Source organism: Schistocerca gregaria, chromosome 5, assembly GCF_023897955.1.
Source record: "Schistocerca gregaria isolate iqSchGreg1 chromosome 5, iqSchGreg1.2, whole genome shotgun sequence".
NCBI lineage: Eukaryota > Metazoa > Arthropoda > Insecta > Orthoptera > Acrididae > Schistocerca > Schistocerca gregaria.
Window position 1 is genome coordinate 181,035,433 of NC_064924.1, and position 26,391 is coordinate 181,061,823.

The 26,391-nt window shown below is 45.1% G+C and overlaps 1 protein-coding gene and 1 non-coding gene across 2 annotated transcripts in view; both read right to left on the minus strand.

Annotated features, from left to right (window-relative positions):
* LOC126272087 (venom dipeptidyl peptidase 4-like) overlaps positions 1 to 26,391 on the minus strand; it is a 1,105,720-nt gene that overhangs the window by 651,134 nt on the left and 428,195 nt on the right. The gene's annotated exons all lie outside the window — the stretch shown is intronic.
* Trnas-uga (transfer RNA serine (anticodon UGA)) lies at positions 15,994 to 16,068 on the minus strand. The gene has a single exon. It is a non-coding gene; the product is annotated as a tRNA-Ser (tRNA).

The window sequence follows — 26,391 nt, forward strand, 5'->3', positions numbered from 1 at the left end:
TGTTTTCCTTCCCATCTTCTGTGATGGCCCTTTTTAGAGATGTCCATTCCTCTTCAACTGTACTCCCTACTGCGCTATTCCTTATTGCTGTATCTATAGAGTTAGAGAACTTCAACGTATCTCGTCATTCCTTAGAACTTCCGTATCCCATTTCTTTGCGTATTGATTCTTCCTGACTAATGTCTTGAACTTCAGCCTACTCTTCATCACTACTATATTGTGATCTGAGTCTATATCTGCTCCTGGGTACGCCTTACAATACAATATCTGATTTCGGAATCTCTGTCTGACCATGATCTAATCTAATTGAAATTTTCCCGTATCTCCTGGCCTTTTCCAAGTATACCTCCTCCTCTTGTGATTCTTGAACAGAGTATTCGCTATTACTAGCTGAAACTTGTTACAGAACTCAATTAGTCTTTCTCCTCTTTCATTCCTTGTCCCAAGCCCATATTCCCCTGTAACCTTTTCTTCTACTCCTTCCCCTACAACTGCATTCCAGTCGCCCATGACTATCAGATTTTCGTCCCCCTATATATACTGCATTACCCTTTCAATATCCTCATACACTTTCTCTATCTGTTCATCTTCAGCTTGCGACGTCGGCATGTATACCTGAACTATCGTTGTCGGTGTTGGTCTGCTGTTGATTCTGATTAGAACAACCTGGTCACTGAACTGTTCACAGTAACACACCCTCTGCCTTACCTTCCTATTCATAACGAATCCTACACCTGTTATACCATTTTCTGCTGCTGTTGATATTACCCGATACTCATCTGACCAGAAATCCTTGTCTTCCTTCCACTTCACTTCACTTCACTGACCCCTGCTATATCTAGATTGAGCCTTTGCATTTCCCTTTTCAGATTTTCTAGTTTCCCTACCACACCCAAGCTTCTGACATTCTACGCCCCGACTCGTAGAACGTTATCCTTTCGTTGATTATTCAATCTTTTTCTCATGGTAACCTCCCCCTTGGCAGTCCCCTCCCGGAGATCCGAATGGGGGACTATTCCGGAATCTTTTGCCAATGGAGAGATCATCATGAAACTTCTTCAACTACAGGCCACATGTCCTGTGGATACACGTTACGTGTCTTTAATGCAGAGGTTTCCATTGCCTTCTGCATCCTCATGTCGTTGATCATTGCTGATTATTCCGCCTTTAGGGGCAATTTCCCACCCCTAGGACAAGAGAGAGCCCTGAACCTCTATCCGCTCCTCCGCCCTCTTTGACAAGGCCGTTGGCAGAATGAGGCTGACTTCTTACGCCGGAAGTTTTCGGCCGCCAATGCTGATTATTTATCAAAATTTAGGCAGTGGCTAGGATCGAACCCGGGACCGAAGACGTTTTTGATTATGAATCAAAGACGCTACCTTTAGACCACGGGTGCATACCCTATTATCTCCTTTGAGCATCTTCGAATCCAGTACATCACTCGTAGACCCATTCACGGCACCTAATATCCTATCCACCAACTATCAATCCTACCACCCTGCAGCGCCACTACATCCATTTTCAACACTCCGTGTACCTTCATGCCTCGTCAGAACTCAGTCTAAACCAACTACACAACAATGAAATCTCTCCTGAGAAGTACCCTTTCTTCCAGCCCCTGTCACAGCTCCTCACTTCATACTATCCTTTCATTTTCCTCCCCCTCCCCACTTTCCTCCCCCCGAACGACTCTTAGTCGCTACCTGGAGTTCCATAATGTCCCACAGGCATACTCATCGTTCCATCACCATCCTGAACATAATCATTTTCATGCAGCACCAAAGCAAAATCAGCAATGTTATGAGTAGTATACCCATACCGATTCCAGCGCGTTTTTCACTTAAATGGGGGTACCGAAGCACTTTTTCACCAGGCATACGGTTGAATGCATAGACAGCATTCGTTACCCATTCACTGTTACCCTTTTAGTGTTACCATCACCCATTTCCCGCACCTACTTACCGTCATCACTTTACAATTACCCATTTACTGTTATCTGTTACACGTTAACTCAATTAACTGTTTGCCCATGTACCAGGTGATTACAAACAACAGGAGTATAAAGCAACAGTTGATTTTATTTCGCATTTTGTAGTTTTTCTGAATAGCAGTTGAAGTAAAATTCATGGGACGTAAGTTATTATCTATAACCCACCAAATACGGCCATTAACTGAAAATAACGAAATTTCTCCGTGTTCTGCTTATGACGTAGAGCGCGTTCTTGTCTCTCATTGGTTCAGCGTTTCGTAGCAAGTTGCAGAAACATTGCAGGACTTACGCTGTCTTTCACGCGCGGCAGTGGCTCCTCAGAGTGAAATAACAGAAAGTGAGTCACAAAGCTCACGTCAGGTAATTCGTCTCGTGTGAGGACTGCTTAAGAGCAAGAGTTTGCTATATTCACTCGAACACGGGAAAACGGAGCGAGTTTTCAACGGCGGAATTCTGTTGGCAAGGAAAAAAAAAAAAAAAAAAAAACGATATCGTGGCGTCCAGTATCCGATCGACAGAACATGTGCCAATATTTCGAATTAAATTTCAAACCTCTCTGCAGTGTCCTGTGGAGCTGTAACGCGAGTGATCTCTGCTCTCGTGATGAATTCAATTAAATCAAAACTTCCCTTTCTCTTATCACGGCGAAGTATGTTTCGAGTGGTATCAAACGTTACTTCCCTTCAAACTGATGGAAGCTTGCTACCACTTCAGGAGTATTTTTATTTGAAACAAACGATAAACCGAAAATTCGATTATTGCGTCTTCCAGAGTGAACTATTAACAATTAAATTAGAGCTCATCAGTCGGTATTACTATCTCAATCTACACTACGTAGACGGAAAAAGTTCTTGATCTTGAACTAACCTTTTTACCTAATCCTTACCTGAAAACCTAGCTCTCGATTTTAGTACGAATTAAAGGGTCGACAGTAGGTAGTCTGTTTAGCTTTTAACCAATCTGAAGCCATGATTGCTCGAGAGTCCGTCAGTAAACACACGGAAGACAATACCAAGGAAGAAAATGCCTACATAGAAAATGAAAAAAAAACAACAACAACAACATAAATACTGAGCAATAAAATAAGAAAGATGATAACTGGTTTCATGAGAATAATTGGGATTGCTATGTCTTAGTGGAAAATATCTACAACGAGAAATGCTTGGGACTTCCTGGAAGATTAAAAGTAGCAGTTGGAAAATTAGCAGTAGTGAGGATATCTGCCAAAATATACAGAAAATATTGGAAGTAACGGAAAAGCAAATGGCAATGGAAATTTCTACTGAATGAATGACAACAGATCAATGAAGCATATATTCCAGTACTTTTTGAAAAAGGAGCGAACCATAGCACGGAGTACATAAATAAGCAAGCATCTACAATGAAACAACATCAAAGAACTAGAAATATCATAAATAAATTTTTAGGAGTAAATTACCAAATCCTGGAGGCATTCAAAGTAGATAAAATTAGAAATCAGTAACAACGTGGACAGAAGAAAGAAAAAGACAACATGGAGAGAAGATGAAGGGGCACTGTCAAAGACAGGAGAGATTTTGGAGTTGTTAAGTAATAGCAGTTGGCCAATAAGAGTGTAGCAGAAATTGGAATTGACGTCTGATGTATCGAAATATTGTTTTTTCATTTAGTTACCGCTGCTTTTACGATTGATCTTTTTGTCTGTAAAAAATAGCGAGCTCCTCAGTGTTTCAAGACCTATGTTAAATTCTCCACAACTGACTGGATGGAAGACAGATATTTCGTATGGTCCAGCTTAGTACAGCATGGCGATGCTTAAAACAATGGTCGGACTGATAACCACGCTATCTGTAACACTTGAATTAAACTAAAAAACCTCCACCCGAACAGGTCATGAAGGCCCAACGGTACCGACCGGCCGCCGTGTCATCAGGCGTCACTGAATGCGAATATGGAGGGCATGCGGTCAGAACCCCGCTCTGCCGTATGTCAGTTTATGAAACCGGATCTGCTACTTCTCGATCAAGTAGCTCCTCAGTTTGCCGCACAAGGGCTGAGTGCACCCCGCTTGGCAACGGTGCTCGGGAGACTGGATGGTCACCCATCCTAGTGCTAGCCTACCCCGACAGTGCTTAACTTCAGTGAGCTGACGGGAACCGGTGTTACCATTGCTGCAAGGCCGTTGGTATTTTTAACACTTAACTGATTGCTTGAGAACTAGAGATAAGTTTATAGACTTTTGAGTTTTTAAACCATGCTTCGTAGAAATAAATATGCTATTGACAATTGTTTCAAGACAGAATAGGTAGAGTGTTTCAGTTTAATTAATAGTCCCGACAGTAAATTTTTTATAGTCTTATGTAGTTGGTTAGGACGAGCACTATCTCATCGTAGCGCGTCGCAAATAACACAAAATTCGTAAGATCCTGGCATTATCATTTTATAGTCTTTGTTCAGACGGTCTGGAACCATCCTCTATAGGTAATTGTACCCTTCTCACTAGCTAATGAAGTGAATTCCAGGAGTTCAGATGTCTTTTAATAACGCGGGAAAAGACATGTCAGTTACTGTCAGTTTACTAGCAATGTTTCCTCCAGTTGTGGCCAAATTTTTGTATTTCCAGCAGGAAACGATAGTAAAAACTTGTTGGGTTAATTCGTAGTGAGCCTGAACAGTAAGGATGAGGCAGAGTCCACGTTTCTCTGTGAATATTCTGGGTCGTGACAACGAGTTGTAAAAATCTTAATCTCCACTGCGGTCGAAGGGCTCCAACTTTTGTACGCACGCAATCTGGCTACAAGACGTAATTGCGCAGCTGTTAGCCGAGGTCTTATTAATCGGTGGACCCGAATCAGCAGTTAGTATCACGGACGCGTCGTCAGCCTCGCAGTTGCTCGCGTGACAAGTTTAAAAAGCCCAAAGTTCCAGAACTGACCACTCCTGTGCGATTAGTCTCAGATAAATTCCAATATCCGATAACTGCAGTGACTACTTACAACGTTAAAAATGTCAGATTCGCCTTCCATGTGTTCTTCGCTACGTCCTCGGTAGTAATAGAGAGGTAAATATTGTTTAAAAGGTACGATAGTGAGAAAATAGCACCAGTATCAAACACTTCAGATCATCGGGATCAGTAACATTTACTCCAGATTTCATAAACTTCAGCAAGTCTGTTTCTTCGACCAGCATGTCCTAATGTTAATTGTGGACTCCACGGCATAACACAAACCTGCGGACGAATAGTAACAGCTTCTTGGATTAAACCAGCGTACATTCGACTCTGAAAGTCACACATTCCAATTCGTTATAAAAGCTGTCGTAATGTCACATCTCGTACAGTATCCTGGATGTAGGATTCGTACCTGCGACCGTAGCGGTCACGCGGTTCCGGATTCAAGCGCCTAAGAGCCTGGAAGCGCTCGGCCTCAGCGCCGGCCCTTTTTTCCAGCCCCAGTCACAACTCCTCACCTCATACAATCCTTCCACTTTCTTCCTAATCCTCACTTTTCTCCCCATGAATGACTCTTAGCCATAAATGAAAATAAATACTGTCCCACTGCGTCAAGTACAAGGCGTCTTAAAGTCAAAGACCCAATGACAAACAGTGACAACGTACAGTAACAGAGAACATCAATATTGCTATGAAGATAAGAGCGCCGGCATCAATTGTCTGGAATGAGCTTTATTGGTATTGTGCGAAGCGCTCGTTCGCTGTTAATCTGTTGAGATATGTAAAGTGTATTATCTGTACTCTCTCTCTCTCGAACAGGTCATGAAGGCCCAACGGTACCGACCGACTGCCGTGTCATCCTCAGACCATAGGCGTCACTGGATGCGGATATGGAGGGTCATGTGGTCAGCACACCACTCTCCCGGCCGTATGTCAGAGACCGGAGCCGCTACTTCTCAATCAAGTAGCTAATCAGTTTGCCTCACAAGGACAGAGTGCACCCCGCTTGTCAACAACACTCGGCAGACCGCATGGACACCCATCCAAGTGCTAGCACAGCCCGACAGCGCTTAACTTCGGTGAACTGACGGGAACCGGTGTCACCATTGCGGCAAGGCCGTTGGCGTATTATCTGTAAGTTAGTGTGAAAATATTTTAAGTGTCTTGAATCGTAAATGTTTTCACTCGAGTGAAACAGTATCCCGTTCCATATACTAGATTAATGAACGATATTTGTTATCAATAATAGCGCCCTTAGCGAATGTGCATTCCTTTATTGTTGGCAGTTATTACGTCATACAACAGGATTTGGTTTGAATACGGCTACAGGAGCTGTTATCATCAGAAGATAATTAGCTAATTTCCGTACAAAGCTTTAAATGTTTATCAAAGAAAGATTATTACAATTTTCGGTTATTTCGTCCGTACCGGGGTACATAATCGGAGCCGGCCGGGGTGGCCGAGCGGTTCTAGGCGCTCCAGTCTGGAACCGCGCGACCGCTACGGTCGCAGGTTCGAATTCTGCCTCGGGCATGGATGTGTGTGATGTCCTTATGTTAGTTAGGCTTAAGTATTTCTAAGTTCTAGGGGACTGGTGACCTCAGATGTTAAGTCCCATAGTGCTCAGAGCCATTTGAACCATTTTTTACATAATCCGAGTACATTAGCAGGTAGCCATTTCAAAATTCATTTCTATTTTATTGAAGGAAAGGTGTTATAGGAACAAGAAAGAAGTAGTTTCTCGCGTCTACATATATCCTCGAACCATGACACATGAAATTAAAGAGCTGATGTTCCCCACGTACGATGAGTAATGTGACGTGATGGTAACCCAAGGTAATGTTACGTGAAAAGAGAAAGCTAAACTTTAAGGAATTTCGGTTTACTCTCTGATTGAAGAATAAGAACTGAGATAGCATATGAAGCAGTATTAGATTATAACCGCCACATTCTTTTCTGTGTTTACACGTACTAGAAACCAACTACGAAAAAATTTGACCCACACATTCACTCGTTATAATGCCTGCGCTAAAGCGGTACAAACACTGTACGAAAACGTGGTTCCCAAATGAGTAATCGTGAGAAAGCTTTGAAACAGAAACTGTTCTTAAGCAGCCGTTAGTGATTAGTTTAGCACGGTAAGGATTGACTGCTCTGTGATTACCTATAATTTTAAACTGAGTGACCACCAGTAACGGCAGCGATTTTTTTCATATGAAGATGTGCCGTGTATTCTAGTGTAGCGCGCCTGAGTGTATGCACGTAATCTGAGTAGGCTGTGACAGACAGGTGAGTAGTGAGCATAACGGCACGTCGCCAGTTAACCGACTTTGAACGCGGGATGGTAGCCGGTGGAAGACACATGGGTTATAGTATATCGGAGCTTACGCAAGAATTCGGGTTTCCGAGGACGGTAGTCTCTAGGGTAAATTGTAAACAACGCAGAGGTAAAGTTACATAAACAGCCGCACAAGATGACTGCATGTATTTGACGAACGGACGTCACGTCGCCCCTGCATAGCCATTCGGGGCGACAACCGATGTGCACTGCGTCAGATCACAGCCAGACTGAATGTGGGGCATCTGGAGCTCATTTCTACTCGTAAAGGAAAAGGAATGAAGATAAGAGTTCGACCTCCCGTCGACAGCGATGTCATTAGAGATGGAGCCCAAGTTCGTATTGGTAAAGGGTGGGGGAAAAATATCTGTCGTGTCACTCCTAAGAAACTATCCCAGCATTCGCTATGAGGGATTTAGGAAAATAACGAAAGATCTTAATGTGGATGACCGAACTCGGATTAGAACCGTCAGACTCCCCAGTATGACCTCAGAGTGCTAACCACTGCACCACCTCGCGCGGTATTTCTACTAGAACTGTATGAAGGCATATATAGCGCAGATGCTTCAGCAGCTGATACCGACGTCACATACAGTGATCCCGATACCGACGTCGCATCCAGTGCTTTCCCATGACTATTGACCGCTCACTGTAGTAGAGGTTATGACAGTTGCAAATGCAGTAGACATAGGACAAATAAATGCTGATGAAAGCAGAAGTAACAGTAGTAATATACACTCATGCTAATAAATTACGGATAATTGTAGAACGTGGTGTCACAGAACGTGGCACTACACAAAACTGGCGGTAATAGCCTAGGCACATAGAGAACACACACGACAAAGATCTGTAAGTCCACGGTATTGGTGATAAGTTGAGAAAACCGTCCCGAAACACATGAGCTACAAAACGCCACTTTTTCCTGCGCGTATAACCTGACATCAGTATGGGATATGACCACCATGCACACGTACACAGGCCGCACAACGGGTTGGCATACTCTGGATCAGGTGGTCGAGCAGATGCTGGGGTATAGCCTCCCATTCTTGCACCAGTGATTGTCGGAGCTCCTGAAGTGTCGTAGGGGATTGAAGACGTGCAGCGATACGTCGACCGAGAGCATCACAGGTGTGCTCGATGGGGTTTAGGTCTGGAGAACAGGCAGGCTACTCCATTCGCCTGATATCTTCTGTTTCAAGGTAATCTTCTCCGATGGCAACTCGATGGGGCCATGTGTTATCATCCATGAGGAGGAAGGTGGGACCCACTGTACTCCTGAAAAGGTGGACATACTGGTGCAAAATGACGTCCCAATACACCTGACCTGTTACAGTTCCTCTGTCAAAGACATGCAGGAGTGTACGTGCACCAATCATAATCCCACCACGACCTAAATACAGGTCCCTTTCAAGGACATTAAGGGATTGGTATCTGGTTCCTGGTTCACGCCAGATGAAAACCCGGCGAGAATCTCTGTTCATACTGTACATTGACTCGTCCGTGAACATAACCTGGGACCACTGTTCCAATGACCATCTACGGTGTTCTTGAAACCACGCTTTACGGGCTCTCCTGTGACCAGAGATCAGTGGAATGCACCTTGCAGTTCTCCGGGCGAATAAACCATGTCTGTTGAGTCGTCTGCAGACTGTGTCTGGAGACAACTGTTTCCGTGGCTGTGGTAAGGTACCGAGCAAGGCTTCCTGCAGTTCTCCGTGGCCGTCTGCGGTCACTGATAGTGAGATATTGGTCTTCTTGTGGCGTATTACACTGTGGACGTCCCGTGCTGTGGCGTCTGGACACATTTCCTGTCTGCTGGACTCTTTGCCATAATTCTGAGACCACACTTTGTGGCACACAGAGGGCCCGTGCTACGACCTGCTGTGTTTGACCAGCCTCCAGTCGGCCTAGTGTTCTACCCCTCAGAACACCATCAATATCTGTTCTTTGGGCCATTTTCAACACACAACCTTACTCGCTGCACCATACTTTGACATGCACCAACACACCTCTGCATATGTCGACTGCTGCCGGCGCCACCGTGCGACGACCTCAGGTCAAATGCACTGCATGGTCATACCCCTAGGTGAATTAAATCCGCAAACCAAACACCAGAGCGTTGTTTCACCATGTATCACCACTATCCTTAATTTATGAGCATGAGTTTAGATAAAATTGTTACTTCATTTGTAAACTAGAGTGATTGTAGAATAGTAGTGGGAAAATACTGTGTACGTTGAACACTTGCTAAAAGGCTCTGACAAAAATAAGTAAATAAATAAACGTTGTCTGATCATACCTGCCGTCTTTTCCATGCCACTCGAGCCCGCTTCCCTTAGTTCTTTCAGAGAAAAGACGACTGGCTTCAGTTTGTGGTCAGCTCTCTTAGCTCCTTTTCTACATTTTTATAGCCACCCTGTCGCAAGAGGGCTCTGACGTGCAGTTTATAAGATGACAGTGTGTAATCGAGTTTCGAATTCGGACAGTGCATCCACACATTGTGCACCATATCATTCAGCATGACAGTGCAAGACCAAACGGGGGAGTTGTGACACCTGCAGTAACCCGACGCCTTGAGTTCGCTGTCATCGATCATCCTCCATACAGTCCCGACTTGGCCATCTGTTTCCAAAACTTAGAGAACACCTCTGAGGACTTCACTTTGATATTGATGAAGTGGTGCAAAAAGAGTGAAGTTGTGGTTCTATAAAAAAAGCCAAACATTTTGTAGTGAAGGTAAACAGATTGTTACAGCCATTTTCGTAATAAAAAAAACCATACTGTCTTTCCTCGTCTTGTTTGTTTAAATTGAGAGGTTGCAGGGCACTCTCACTTCAGATACGGTGTTGTGCTGCACAGTGTTCTTAAGTAAGTTGATCCTTATTACTTGGTTCCTATACCTGGATACGGTCTGACTTCTTTCATGTGATGAAGTGGTTGGCAGTAGTTAACGCTCTTCCTTGTGGGGCCTAGTGAAGGAATAGCGGTGAGCTTTAGCTGCATTCAAAGGAAGACGGAGCCGATTGAAACGACTGCAGTAAAAGCATACGGCGGCTGAGGGCGAAGGGGAGCGTTTTTTCTGCGGAACCTGGGTGAGAACATTTGCACACTCTCCAGTCCCTCAGTCTCATTGTGCTGATACGTTGGATGGCGCTGGTCGGTCGGCAGCCACGTCCAGGAAGGCTGACTAGCGCCAAGGAGTCGCCACTCCTATGGGCAGAGCATTGGTGACCGGAAATAAAACAGAGGATGGGCCCTTGTTAGGCAGGAAGCCGATGACACGACTGTGAGTTTCTGCAAATTTCCGTGGGACAGGTCAGTGGCGCCCAGACATACAGACTCTGCTACGAAACATATTTGTAAAGGCACGAGGCTTTTAGCGAGTTTATGGCCATTCTTGGGAAAGTTCGAAATGAACGCAACAGTGGAGATAACGATCTTTTTATGGAGGGCTGTGCTTCCATACAGGTCATGCTTTTAGCAAAAGACATGGCGTAAACGCATGGGAAAGAAACTGCAAACCTGAATCTTTTTTCATTTTCTCCAAATTAATTTTTAAAGTCTCTGATTGATCAAATCTGTGTATGTAGAGCAAGGTGCAGTCTCCCAGCTTCGAGTGCCGCGCTCCAGCTCGTGATTGGCTTGGGCTAAAGTGGGAGTAGTCTAAAATGTAAATGTGCTTTGCTGCCGAGCTGGCGAGGAAACCTGAGATAAAGAGAAGAGGCCACTCTTGTACTGGTGCTTCGCTAGTAAAGAACTGCAGGTCCTTACCTAAATGTTGAGACTAGTGTCTTTTCCTAGTGTGGCACTTAGAGTCTGTGCCAGTCTCCAACTGAACCGTCAGAGGTACTGCTTCTAGCATCACGCACACGACGAGTGATGTGTGGTTGTACTTATTTGTTTTGAGTCGGTCATCTAAACATTTTACATATTCCTTCACGCATAGTCATGTCACGGAGACAAATTGGTTTGGAAGGCTAGCAAACGGGTCCACCCGCACACTGGAATCCACCGGGGTTTCAGACGCTCGTAGGGAAGTACATGCGTTCCGAATTAGCCGAACGTGACACTGCGTACTTGCATTTCTTTCGGCCGCGCGCCATTAATAACAGATTGCTGGACTCCAGTTGCTGAGGGCAACGTGGTGTGCCGCCCTGCTATGGCATAGGGCTCCAATATATGCTTCTCAGTACCGTGCTCGTTGGAACCACATTTTTCTTTATGGAATAGTAGGTTATAGACGCTTGATAGTAGTGCAGTTTTAGGGCCATACCATGGATTCACATGTATGAAGTCAGGTAATGCGATTAGTTCTGGTTTGTGTCGTGTATTGATCCCCAGTTGATCACTTTGTTCACCATAGACCGCAGATCACTGAAAGCGATTGTCCATAAAAAAAAGTTTGTGTGGCGTTCCTTTATCTTCTTTTTTTTGTCTTGTGATGTTAAGAATGAATAAATATATTGTTATTTAGATCACATCTCCTCCCAGTGTTGTGATTAACATTACCTTTGCCATTTTTATTAAAGTCATGATTACAATTGAAAGCTGAAAGTTTGCAATGTGTTCGTAGCCAAGGTGACTATGTTGAGAAATAAATATGTAGATATGAGGACTAAAGATATGGAGTCTTTATAAAGTTTGTTTTATTTTTAGCAAGCCTATAGAGCTTTTCACAAAATTTTTGGAGGCATTACTTTTCAGCCTACCCTTGTACAATCGAGCGTTCACTGCCATGGAGGCGGCTCGTTTCAGCCGTAGTTTAGTAGTGTGTAATTGCTGCATCTTTCCTAGTTTATTTACCGACTGTCCTCTTGAGAATTTCACAGATACATAAGAGGTTAAACACACATATTGTGTCTTAGAAGACTACTGGACAAATTGGGGAAATAATAATGACATGATCATGATAGTGACGAGTGGTCTATATGATGACATAGTCTATATGATGACATAGCAGTAAAATGGACCGATGCTTCATCTTTCTTTCAATAGCAGATCTCTTTCATTAAATAAACTGCAACCACATAGATCCTCTTTAGGTACTGTATAATATATTTTACTACTATTATTTTAATTTATGTGAAATATGGTGTATCTGGAAGACAGAAAGTTATTTCTAGTTCCATACTTTCTACTCTAAAAAAATAAGCTACCTCAATGATAATGAATGATTCAGTTACGCCAAAATTTCATTATTAATATCTGATAACCAATTACAGCTACTTGTTTACTGAGCATTACTTATTTCCAGGTGAACTGATTGTTACAGCCAGTTTCATAAAAAAAAGCAAGCATGCGATCTTTCCTCAGTTGGATTCTTGGTCCTAAATACACAGATGGAAAAAGTCGCAAAACCAAAAAAATAATTAATGTAGAGTAATTCCAGCTATTACAGGAATGTGCAGACCTACCTTCCAATAACCAGTGCACAAATTTTTAAGGAATTTGTTCCACCGTTGCGATGCTTGTAGCATCATTTTCCACAAATACTGATACAATCTCCATTACCTCCTGCTACACACTTCTAAATGACTTTACAGTGTAATTTCCCCACGTGAATGACCGCTTCATTCGATTTTATTGTCTGAATGCAAGCCCCAATCACTAAAAAAATAAATTTAAAGTGGAATCATACAGTATTAAAACAAATATCCTGAGCAGTAAGGCTTGAATTACGACCGCTCTCGCTTAAGATCGCCACCGATAGCAATACAATCAATATTTGATGTCAATGGATCAGTAATAAGCATTCTGAGAATTGAACTCACTTTTTCTTAGGCCACGAACTTCAGGACAGCTCTTCACAGAGGACGCAATGATTTCTCAAGCTGCATTGGAGTCTCTGTCCCTGATTTTTCGCAGAACATAGTTAACTGCGTATTCTATCTATTGCTGTAATCTAACCTGAGTGCATAGCAAGTTTTAACTTCAGTATTAACTCCCTGAAAATATTTCCCTTTGCGTGAAACTTGATTCCTGAATAAACAACAACGCGCTCGGACTACAGTTAATGAAATATTATGTACTAAGCGAACATTACTAGTGCAGCGTAATACATACAGCTACGTTTAACACAAATTAGAGGGAAATAAATTGCAACCTACATCTTCAACCGTTCTGGTACAACCTATCCGTATATATGTATCTCTCCTTATAAGAAAGACGCGTAGTGGAGCCCGGGGCAGGGCGATAACGCCAACATTAAGATAATCGCAGTTCGATTAAAACGGCAAAGATAAAGCTAAAAAATATTCTATGTGGCTTTTAATATGCAGCGTGTTACAAAAAGGTACGGCCAAACTTTCAGGAAACATTCCTCACACACAAAGAAAGAAAATATGTTATGTGGACATGTGTCCGGAAACGCTTACTTTCCATGTTAGAGCTCATTTTATTACTTCTCTTCAAATCACATTAATCATGGAATGGAAACACACAGCAACAGAACGTACCAGCGTGACTTCAAACACTTTGTTACAGGAAATGTTCAAAATGTCCTCCGTTAGCGAGGATACATGCATCCACCCTGCGTCGCATGGAATCCCTGATGCGCTAATGCAGCCCTGGAGAATAGCGTATTGTATCACAGCCGTCCACAACACGAGGACGAAGAGACTCTACATTTGGTACGGGGGTTGCGTAGACAAGAGCTTTAAAATGCCCCCATAAATGAAAGTCAAGAGGGTTGAGGTCAGGAGAGCGTGGAGGCCATAGAATTGGTCCGCCTCTACCAATCCATCGGTCCCCGAATCTGTTGTTGACAAGCGTACGAACACTTCGACTGAAATGTGCAGGAGCTCCATCGTGCATGAACCACATGTTGTGTCGTACTTGTAAAGGCACATGTTCTAACAGAGAGTATCCCGTATGAAATCATGATAACGTGCTCCGTTGAGCGTAGGTGGAAGAACGTACTGACGAAACTAAAATGAGCTCTAACATGGAAATTAAGGGTTTTCGGACACATGTCCACATAACATCTTTTGTTTATTTGTGTGTGAGGAATGTTTCCTGAAAGTTGGGCCGTATCTTTTTGTAACACCCTGTATGCTTTAATCAGGTAAACACTACAAAAAAAAAAAAAAAAAAAAAAAAAAAAAAAAAAAAAACAGATTGACAACTGGTCTGTTATGCCCAAGCTTGAGGCATAACGGAACCAGATTCGTAACTTTATCATAGTGTAAGGTCTATTACTAACTTACATTTTATTACGATTTTAACTTTAAAATCTAATCGCATTTTCTAAAATTCACAAAAGAATTGTAAGCATGTAAGTTTACAAGTGGCAGAATGTGAGATGCCTCGAAAGAAACTGAGTCATCCAGTATTCTCTGTCAGTTGAAAAGCTAACGCTCTGAGCTCCTTCATTGCCAATCCAAACAATCTGCCAAGCATGTCTTTTAAATAACCGACAAGTTATGGCTCTTGCTCTTCCCAGAAAACACGACAAAATTTTCCCCTTGACTTGACAATTTGAAAAGTCTCATTTTGAAGTCTACTCTGAACTGCTCTCTGAAGTTGTTTTATGAACTATGAACTCGCTTTCCTAAATCCATTTTCTTTTCACACTAGTTGCCGCTGCCCCTTCCATGTTTCCTGCAGATCAACTTCGAAGATTACTTTTGCGTTGTCAATAGCAACACTATTAAAAACCTGAAAATATAGTAATCTGTTTTCGAAGTGTTACGATAAATATGAATACTAAAAAATAGACGCTAGGAAAGAACGGTATGCTACATGGAACAGAAAGGAACCTCGGTCCGCTCCGCCACGGCCTGTCAGGTTGGGTATAATCCTCTGGAAAATAAGCGTCCTCTACACGCACTAAAATAAAGGGTCTAATACGCATTTTGAGATTTTAAGTAAAAGAACAGTAAAGAAAAAAAGCAAGTAAGAAAAGGGTCTTCGTTTACACTGCAGACAAAAACCTACTAATATTGCAATATGAAAGTGGAAAACAAGCACAAACATGTTATTGGCACAACAATCAAAGACAAACTCTTCTACAATGGCATCTTGCTTTCCTTATCGCTTGGATAATAGTTCTTGAAAGTGACTCTAGTGTGCGTCAGTTATCAGCCAAACTAAACCCGTAGTTCCGTTCTGCCCAATGATTGCGCCCTGTCCCGGCTCCTCCTGTTATGCAAATGTAGGTGCACCTTGTGTCCTAACACCTAATGACAGGAAAGTGGTCCACAAAAAATGCAAAGACTCGGTATATTCATTTCTGCAGCAGGTATCTTGCAGTTCTCTGCTGCTCACATTTTGTTTTTTGGGTGAAAATTGCGTATAAAAGAAGAAAATTCACACATCAAAAGAAGTTTAGCATCACCTCGTTTCCGAGAGTCCCGGAACCTGTACAGAAAAGTGGAATAGAAATCAACATAAACATCATTTCCGCCCTTTTTATTGCTCATGAAAACCACACATTGCATGTTGTACCACCAAACAGCTAGACCTTCAGTGGTGGTGGTCCAGATTTCCACCGGTATCTCTAATACTCAGCAGCAAGTCCTGTTGCATTGATGCATGCCCGTATTCGTCATGGCATACTGTCCACAAGTTCATCAAGGCACTGTTGGTCCAGATTTACCCACTCCTCAACGGCGATTCGGCGTAGATCACTCAGAGTGATTGGTGGATCACGTCCATAAACAGACCTTTCCAGAATGAGATTTTCACTCTGCAGCGGAGTGTGCGCTGATATGAAACTTCCTGGTAGATTAAAACTGCGTGCCTGACCGAGACTCGAACTCGGGACCTTTGCCTTTCACGGGCAAGTGCTCTACCAACTGAGCTACCCAAGCACGACTCACGCCCCGTCCTCACAGCTTTACTTCTGCAAGGTATGCAGGAGAGCTTCTGTTAAGTTTGGAAGGTTTGAGACGAGTTACTGGCAGAAGTTTCAGACCTTTTCAGTCTATCCCTGGGATGTTCGATAGGGTTCATGTCTGGAGAACATGCTGGTCACTCTAGTCGAGCGATATCGTTTTTCTGAAGGAAGTTATTCACAAGATGTGCACGATGGGGGCGCGAATTGTAGTGCATGAAGACGAATGCCTCGCCAATATGCTGCCGATGTGTTTGCACTATCGGTCGGAGGATGACATTGACGTATCGTACAGCCGCTACGGCGCCTTCCATGACCACCAGCGGCGTACGTCGGCACCACGTAATGCCACCCCAAAACAGCAGGGAACCTCCACCTTGCTGCACTCTATGGACAGGGTGTCTAAGGCGTTCAGCCTGACGGGTTGCCTCCAAACACGTCTCCGACGATTATCTGGTTGAAGGCATATGCGACACTCATCGGTGCAGAGAACGTGATGCCAATCCTGAGCGGTCCATTCGTTATGTTGTTGAGCCAATTTGTACCGCGCTGCACGGTGTCGCGGTTGCAAAGAGGGACCTCGCCATGGATGACGGGAGTGAAGTTGCGCATCATGAAGCCTATTGCACACAGTTTGAGTCGTACCAAGACGTCCTGTGGCTGCACGAAAAGCATTATTCAACATGGTGGCGTTGCTATCATTCTACCTCCGAGCCATAAGCCGTAGGTAGCGGTCATCCACTGCAGTAGTAGCCCTTGGGCGGCCTGAGCGAGGCATGTCATTGACAGTTCCTGCCCTGCATGTCGGAACAACACTCCGAGACGCCTGGACACTTCCCTTCCTGGCACAAAGTGACAATGCGGACGCGATCGAACCGCAGTATTGACCGTATACGCATGGTTGAACTACAGACAACACAAGCCGTGTACCTCCTTGCTGATTTGATTGACTGTAACTGATCGGCTGTCGGTCACATCCGTCTAATGGGCGCTGCTCATGCATAGTTTTTTACATCTTTGGGCGGATTTAGTGACATCTCAGAACAGTCATAGGGACTGTGTATGCGATACAATATCCACAGTCAACGTCTATCTTCAGGAGTTCTTGGAATCGGGATGATGCAAAACTTTTTTTTGATGTGTGTATAAAAGTTTCTTCTCGTTGCATAGTTTTGATCAATGTGCGGATCCCGTAGACAAGTCTATTGTCAACAATTATTTCGTACGTTTTTGGCTCCGAGGCAATGATATTTGGTCTTGTTACTATCTGTCAGATTCTCGTGTGTCTCATGTTATAGTGTATAAGCGAAAGAAGTTGTTCAATTTGTCAGTTTCTTCAAAAGTAAAAATTTAATATTTAACGTTTTCAATTTTTTTCTTTGCAAGCTGGGGCCAGTTACTTATTATTAGGGCCTCTTTGCATTTTTTCTAACTAATTACTGTAATTACTTGTTTGTTTTTGGGAACAACACTTATTTTCTGAAGTAACTGTGGACGTAAATGCTTCCCATCTTAGTGCCCTCATAAAGGCAATTATTTCATGAGTGTTATACTGTTTATTGGTTTTAACCTCTTTGGAGACATGTTGTGATATTATTAAAAGATTATTTTTTCTTGTTACTTGTTAATTTTAAGGCACAATATTGTGTGGCTTTAAATTGTTGTCTTGTTGTCAGAACTGGGTCAGCTAACAATTTTAGTGGGTCCTTTCAGTTTTGTTACTCAAAAATGTTCAAATGTGTGTGAAATCTTATGGGTCTTAATTGCTAAGGTCATCAGTCCCTAAGGTCATCCTTTAAGGTCATCAGTCCCTAAGGACAAACACACACACACACACACACACACACACGCACGCACACACATACACATGCCCGATGGAGGGCTCGAACCTCCGCCGGGACCAGCCGCACTTTGTTATTAATCAGTTGCTGGTTGGTTGATTGGTTGGTTGATTGGGGTTGAAGGGACCAAACAGCAAGGTCATCAGTCCCTTGTTACAAAGACGGTCAGTTCCGACAGAGGGACAGCTCAGAAGAGTCAAAAACGATAAAGGTAAAAGGTAAAAGGTAAAAGGCTAAAAAAGTGCAGTTGTGTCGTCAATGATAAAAACACAAGGAGGGAAGTCAGTAAATGGGTAAACTCAAGAGAGGAAATATCCCACCTGTGAAGCAGTACAAGCAAGACCACATGCTATTTAAAAGCGTTCAACCGCCAGAGTGTAAAAGGGCGGATTGTAAAAGGGATTAAACAAACCTAAAAGGCGATAAAAACAGTAAAAGGGAAAAAAGAAGGAACATGGCCAGGGAGGGGAGTCAGGAATCTCCAAGCACAGCCTACAGTGGGAGACATCCCACCCTCACCGCCCTGCCCCTACTCCAGAGGGAGATGAAAATCCTTAAAACTGAGAATAAAAACCACTTTCACGGAGGAAACTGAGAACCAGTTCAACCATCCGGGAATCGTCTGCTAATATTAAGGGTAAAGTGCAGGGAAGTCTGTACTTAGTACGCAGAGCTAAAAGAAGGGGGCATTCCACCAAAATGTGGGCCACTGACTGGAAAGCTCCACAGCCACAAAGTGGGGGTGGCTCACCACGCAAAAGAAAACCATGGGTCAGCCTGGTATGGCCGATGCGAAGACGACAGAGGGTGGTTGAGTCCTTTCGCGAGAGGCGTAAGGAAGAACGCCATGGGACAGGTGTCACCTTAATCGCACGAAGTTTATTAGACAAGGAGGTAGCCTCCCAGGATGTGGCCCATGATTGCGCAAAGTGGGATTTGAGATGAAGCCGTAAATCCGCCACAGGAGGGGTGACAGGGAATGGGGGGTAAGTGACTGCTCCCCCAGCCAAACGATCAGCAAGCTCATTTCCTTGGATGCCCACATGGCCAGGGACCCAAAGGAAGCTAACAGAACAAGCAGCATGGTGGAGATCAGCGAGATGGTCATGGATGGAGGAGACCAAGGGATGACGGGAGAAACACTGGTCAAGTGCCTGAAGGCCACTCATTGAGTCTGTACATAACAAAACGCGATTGAGCTTGGACTGTTTAATAAAGGCCAGGGCCCGGGAGACCGCCATCAATTCCGCAGTGAACACCCCACATGTATTTGGCAGGAGATGATTTTCCATGCCTACAGAGGAGGTGAAGGCATAGCCCACACGATCAGCAGATTTAGAGCCATCAGTGTAAAAAACAACAGCATCCCGAAACTCAGATAAAATGCGGCGGAAAAAACAACGGAACACCATCGGGGGAACGGAATCTTTCGGACCTCGGCAGAGATCCATCCGAACTCGGGGCCGAGGAACTAACCAAGGAGGTGTGTTGGGGAGGGAACGTGGGATACAGGAAAAGGAAGGAAGCTGAAAATCACGGCGAAGAGACGCTAGGCGGAGCCCAACCGGTAAACCCGCCCGAGGGCGGGAGTCAGGTGGGCGACTTCCTTGGGCAGGGAACAGGATAGAATAGGAAGGATGAGTGGGAGAGGAACGGACAGCGATTGCATACGAAACCAAAAGCTGGGAGCGCCGAACGGAAAGGGGGGGGGATCCCAGCCTCAACCAGGAGACTATCTACAGGGCTAGTCGGGAAGGCACCGATGGCCAAACGGATACCACGATGGTGGACCGGATCCAAGAGGTGCAATGTAGAAGGGGCAGCTGAACCGTAAACTTGACAACCATAGTCCAAGCGAGACAACACTAAGGCCCGATAAAGGTGGAGGAGAGTGGAACGGTCAGCACCCCAAGAGGTGTGGGCAAGGAAGCGAAGGACGTTTAGTTTACGGAAACATCCTATCTTCAGGCGTCTGATATGAGGCAGCCAAGTGAGCTTGTTGTCGAAAAGAAGGCCAAGGAAACGAAACTGTGGGACCACAGGTAATCGTTGTGCATTGAGATAGAGCTCTGGATTGGGGTGGACTGTCACACGGCGACAAAAGTGGACCACTCGCGATTTTAAAGGAGAAAACTGAAATCCGTGTGAGATGGTCCATGCAGAGGCACGCCGTATAGCACCCTGGAGCTGACGCTCTGCAGCGGCCACCGAAGAGGAACTAACCCAAATGCAGAAATCATCCACATACAGAGCAGGAGTGACCAAAGGACCGACGGAGGCCACAAGTCCATCTATAGCAATGAGGAACAGAAGTACACTCAATACGGAACCCTGAGGGATGCCATTCTCCTGGATTCGCGGAGAACTTAAAACTGTACCAACCCTAACCCTAAACGAACGATGAAACAAGAACTGGCGGATAAAAATCGGGAGTGGGCCCCGAAGACCCCACTCATGAAGTGTAAGTAAGATATGATGGCGCCAAGCCGTATCATAGGCCTTGCGAAGGTCGAAAAATACAGCAACCAAATGGCGGCGCTGGGAAAAGGCCTGCCGAACTGCGGATTCCAAGCGAAGTAAATGATCGATCGGAGACCGTCCCTCTCGGAAGCCACACTGGTAAGGGGACAACAGACGCCGAGATTCGAGGACCCAAGTGAGCCGACGGGCTACCATCCGTTCAAGTAATTTACAAACAACGTTCGTCAGACTAATTGGCCGATAGCTGTCGACGAACAGGGGGTTCTTACCGGGCTTAATGACGGGAACCACGATGCTATCCCTCCATTGAGAAGGGAAGTCACCCTGGAGCCAAATACGGTTAAATACCCGGAGAAGATGTCGCTGTTGTGGAGCACTGAGATGTTGAAGCAGTTGGTTATGAATGAAGTCTGGGCCAGGGGCCGTATCATGAGAAGAGGAGAGTGCGGAAAGAAGTTCCCATTCAGTAAAAGCGTCGTTGTATGATTCTGACTGGCTGGGGGTAAAACATAAGGCGGAAGCTTCGGCCCGCTGTTTCTGGGGAAGGAAAGCAGCCGGATAGGAGGCTGATGCCGACGCTGTTGCAAAATGGGTCGCAAGGTGTTCCGCGAGAATCAACGGGTCCGTGCAAAGGCCATCCGGGAGGTGAAGACCCGGGAGGGTAGACTGCCGATGGCAACCTTGGAGAGAGCGAAGTGTAGCCCATACCCGCGACAGAGGGACAGCAGAACCGAGGGAAGAAACAAAGCGTTCCCAACACATCCGTTTGCTCCGTTTGATTAAGTAACGGGCCCTTGCGCGAAGGCGTTTAAAGGTAATAAGATTGGCAACGGATGGATGCCTCTTAAGGTGTTGCAAAGCTCGACGGCGATCACGGATGGCAACGGCAATGTCCGAACTCCACCAAGGGACCTGCCGGCGGCGAAATGGTCCAGATGAGCGCGGGATAGCAAGGCTAGCAGCGTGAACAATCGCGTCAGACATGTCACGTATGACATCATCAATACCATCCGACAATGAGGCAGAAAAAACGACCTGTGCAGTATACAGAGGCCAATTGGCACGTTGGAAGGACCAACGAGGTGATCTGTCCATGGGGGAGCGGGAAGGGAGCGAGAGAATCAACGGGAAGTGGTCACTATCGCAAAGGTCGTCGTGCGGTGACCATTTTAGGGAAGGGAGGAGGGAGGGAGAAGAGAGAGAAAGATCAATGGCAGAAAAGCTACCATGACCGGCACTGAAATGGGTAGGGGAGCCATCGTTAAGAAGGCACAAGTCGTGGTCGGTAATAAACTGGTCAATGAGATGACCCCGACTAGGTGGAAATGCACTGCCCCACAAGGGATGATGTGCATTAAAATCGCCAAGTATAAGGAAGGGAGGAGGAAGTTGCTGAAGGAGGGCACTTAAGGAGGCAGGTGTAGGAGTTCTGTCAGGAGGGAGATACAGATTGCAAATTGTGACTCCAGAGTCCAGGTGGATCCTAACAGCAACTGCTTCCAATGTAGTTTGGAGAGGAATCCACGTGCTGGCGATGTCCGTTCGGACCAACGTGCAAACTCCGCCAGACGCCCGTAGGGGGCCGACCCGATTTCGACAGAAAGCACGGAAGCCACGGAGGGTTGGTGAGTGACCACCAGTAAAATGAGTTTCTTGTAGAACCACACAAGCCGCAGAGTAAAACGAAAGAAGGGATTGCAACTCCGATAGGTGACGGTAATAGCCATTACAGTTCCATTGGATAGCCAAAGAACGATGAGTCAATTGGGGGGTGAACAGGCTAATGTCAGTCATGCCGGTGGGTTACCACCCGTCACCGACAAGGAGGGGGCGACATCCATGAATAACAGGTCAGAGTTAGGTTGTGAAGATGGGGACGAGACCTCTGGCGATACCAGAGACTCCTTGTCCCGGACTTGTGCTTCTTCTTTCTTTCTGTTTGGGATCGTGGAGGGCTGTGCAACAAAATGGAGCCAGCCACAGCAAGATCGGGAACAGAAAGAGAGCGGGCGATCTGAGGGCCCGCAGACCGTGGTTCTTGTGGTGGCCGCATGGCAGCAGACCTTTGGCCTGGAAGGTGCCGGGAAGGGGGATCCCGCGAGGGGCGCCCATGACCGGCAGACGCCGAAGAAGCAGGACACTTCTCCAGCCGGGGAGAGGAAGCGGTGCCCGGGGGGGATGGTGTGGGAACCGCAGGGGGAGGGGGGAGGAAAGGGGTTCGGGACTGGGGTAAGGAATGAGGAGGAGGGGGTGAAGATACTGCTGAAGCATAACTAGTTGTCAGGGTCACTGGATGAAGGCGTGTATACTTTTTACGGGCCTCGGTATAGGTGAGACGATCAAGAGTCTTATACTCCTGTATCTTTTTCTCTTTCTGATACACTGGGCAATCCAGTGACCGTGAAGAATGATTTCCACGACAATTTACGCACACAGGAGGGGGAACACAGGAACTTCCCTCATGGAACGGATGTCCACAGTCACCACAGAGGGGGGCCTGCGAACAGCGCGAAGACATGTGGCCAAAACGCAAACACTTGAAACATCGCATAGGTGGTGGGATGTATGGCTTCACGTCACACCGATAGACCATAATCTTGACCTTCTCAGGGAGGGTGTCCCCTTCAAAGGCCAAGATAAATGCACCAGTGTCAACGCGGTTGTCCTTCGGACCCCTCTGAACCCGCCGAACAAAGTGAACCCCCCGCCGGCTTAGATTGTCCCGAAGTTCCTTATCAGATTGAAGGAGGAGGTCTCTATGGAAAATTACACCTTGCACCATGTTCAAGGACTGGTGTGGGGTAATTGACACAGGAATCGTACCAAGATGGGTACAGGCACGGAGAGCTGCAGACTGGGTAGCTGAAGCGGTTTTAATCAACAGCGACCCAGACCGCATCTTGCTGATAGAGTCCACCTCGCCAAACTTGTCTTCGATGTGTTCAACAAAAAACATAGGTTTCGTATGAGTAAAAGTATCCCCATCAGTTCTGGCGCAAACCAGATAGCGAGGGAAAGGTTTCGCCCCCAGCCGACGAGCCTGGCCCTCCTCCCAGGGCGTAGCCACGGAAGGGAAGGCAGAAGGGGCAGAGGAAGCAGCACGTGAAGAATCTTTTCCAGTCAAAGAGACGGCCGGAGAACGGCCAGAGTTGTGGACTCTTATGCGTTTCATGAGCATAGTGCCGCCCTGATACCACCCACTCCGATCAGGGGCTCTCCTCATGGGCGCCACCCAGCCACAGCAAGGGCCGTCTGGCACGGCGGCCATTGCTGGGAGTTCCGATGCTCCAGGACGACAAGCAACCACTCCTAGGCTTACATGAGGAGGTCACAGCTCAGGTATCAGACGTGTGATCCCTGTGTTTTCAGGGGGCTCAACCAAAAGGGTACATAGCGACCCCACCACACGGGCTGGCTACCGTGCTGGCTATGGACCCTAGCGTCAAACAACGACGTAAAGGAAACGATGGAATCAATGATGATGGCACACGCCGGAGACACTAGGTAAGGTGCTCTTCCCCAAATGGCTCACACTACGGAAGAAAATTTAGTGATGGAGGTCAAACCCCAGAGGGGACCAGAGAATACCAAAAGGATGAAGGAATTACAGAACAAGGCCGAATTGCAAGGTCAACAGAACCAGGAGAATAGCAGGGCCAACATAAGGAGGGACACCATAAGTAGGGACACCAAGAGAGGGAGAGGAGAGGTCGGAGGGAAGGATGAAGGACAGGAAAGGAGGGGAAGGGAAAGGAAATGCAGCCCAGAAAAAGAAGGAAGGCTGCAATAGCTCGGGGCCCCGTGCTCGCCACGCACGTACTCACGAAAGGACCGCGAGCCCCCTGGGGGGAATCAGTTGCTCTTCTCAGTTGCTGACACTTGATATTTATGAAATAAAGACATGTTCATATTTTTATCGAACGGTGACTGTGAAGAGATATCCCTTGGGGTCCAGTCCTTCCATTTAGTTCCTTTCCCGGAAATCCTATATCCACAGTGAAAGTAAGCAAAGTAAAGAAGCGTTTATTAACGATTCTGTCAGTAGCTGCAGTTTTTATACAAGGCACTAGTTTCGAACCTTACAGGTTCATTTTCAAGCTTATCCTACTGAGGCTGCACTGACAGTGCCTGATCTTAATAATAAACATCAAAATTCCAATACATGCTTTATAAATGTTTGCATAATGATGCGATAATCCATACGTGCCTCTTACCTCTCCTGATTTTGACGTAGTAAGAGCAACGTGTGTATTGGAACATTCATTCTGCAAGCATTTATAAAGCATCCGTTGCGACTTTGATGTTTATTATTAAGTTCAGGCACGTCAGCGCAGCTTCATTAGGCCAGGCTTGAAAATGAACCTTTAAGGTTTGAAACTAATCGCCTAGGATAAATACTGCAATTGTTGGCAAAATCGTTAACAAACGGTTCCCTGTCTCGAAATGGTGAAACTGAAAAAAAAGAGAACAAGGCTGCGCGATTAGTGTCAGAGGTAGTGGAAGTCACTCTTTTTACCGGAGGTACCAGTATTCAGTTTGTACATAGTATCGTAAATGAATACTTCCAAAAAACTATTCCTTACACGCTCTATCCTAAGAATTTCTAATGGTCGAATTCACTCACTGTATGATCAGCTAGGGACAATGAAATTTCGTGTTTACAAGACTGGAGTGTCAAAAACTATATGCGATGCGTTTTGTTGCAGTTAAGCATTAATCTGTTCTCTGAAATCCACCAGCTGTTGTTACTGATTACCGTACGTCATTTATATTACATTCCATATATTTCGTGAGAGCTCTTTTGTCATTTTTAAACAGAATTTTTTTGACTTCTCTGTCATGTTTAGTGGCAGATCACTGATATACATCAAGAAAGACAATGAACCAAGACGAGACCCCTCTAGTACCTGCAATTCACATGAGCCTAGGCACATTCGAACCTCTTCTCTGTTTGTTGACACCATAGCACAAATTTCTGCTCCCTGTTTTCCGCATAGGAAGTGAACCACTGTTGAGCTTTTTCCCTAATTCCAAAATGTTTCAACTTATGCAGAAGTATTGTGAGGTCTATACAATAAATGCTTTTGTTAAATCAAAGGAAATATCTACTGTCCTCAACCTCTCGCCTAGCCCTGATACGGCCTCACACACAAAAAGAGAAGTTGCTTTTTCTGTGGCTACCCCTTTGCTGAAACCAAACTGCGATACTGACAGCAAGTTACGTGAACTAGGACGTTCGACTACTCACCTACAAATTACCTTCTGAACGTTTTGCAAACACTGGTAGCAAAGAAAATGGCAGATAATTGTCTATATTCTCTCTCAGAGCCTTTTTTTTAGAAGTTTTGAAGAAAATAGGTGCCAACAGCCATAATTTTATTTAATAATTCTATTTAGCTACTACCAGTTCCGGTGCCTCATTCGCGCCAACTTCAGACTCCTATAAACGAAGCTACGTAAGTCATCTAGTCGTCTGTGTTACTGTAGGGACCACTATAACGCGATAGATGCGTGAAGGGTCCACATCGACTGGAAGTTTTTAGAAATCTACGGAAATTGGTTGGCTATAATGGCCCCTACAATAACAGAAACAAAGAGATGACTCATCTGACCAGCCGCAGTTCCATCCCATCACACAAGATGGAATTACAGCAACTTTTTGTAAAGTGGTTTCATTGACAAGTATTTTAATCTGTCGGTAAACTAACCACATCTGAAAGACATGTTGCACAGGTGACTGAGTGCGCAACTAATGCACAGCGCGCTGATCTTCGTAATGCTACTTGAAATTACATCATATCCGTGGGAATCTTCACTAGTAAATGACGTAATAATTTATTTTATTTCATCTTTGCTTATTTTTTGGAAGCTGCATTTGATGTAGTGATCTCGGAACACCAGCTTTCAAGAGTTCTACATACTTACTTATACAAATAAAATTTTGATTTAGTGTGTCGACCTTGACAAGAAATGATTATT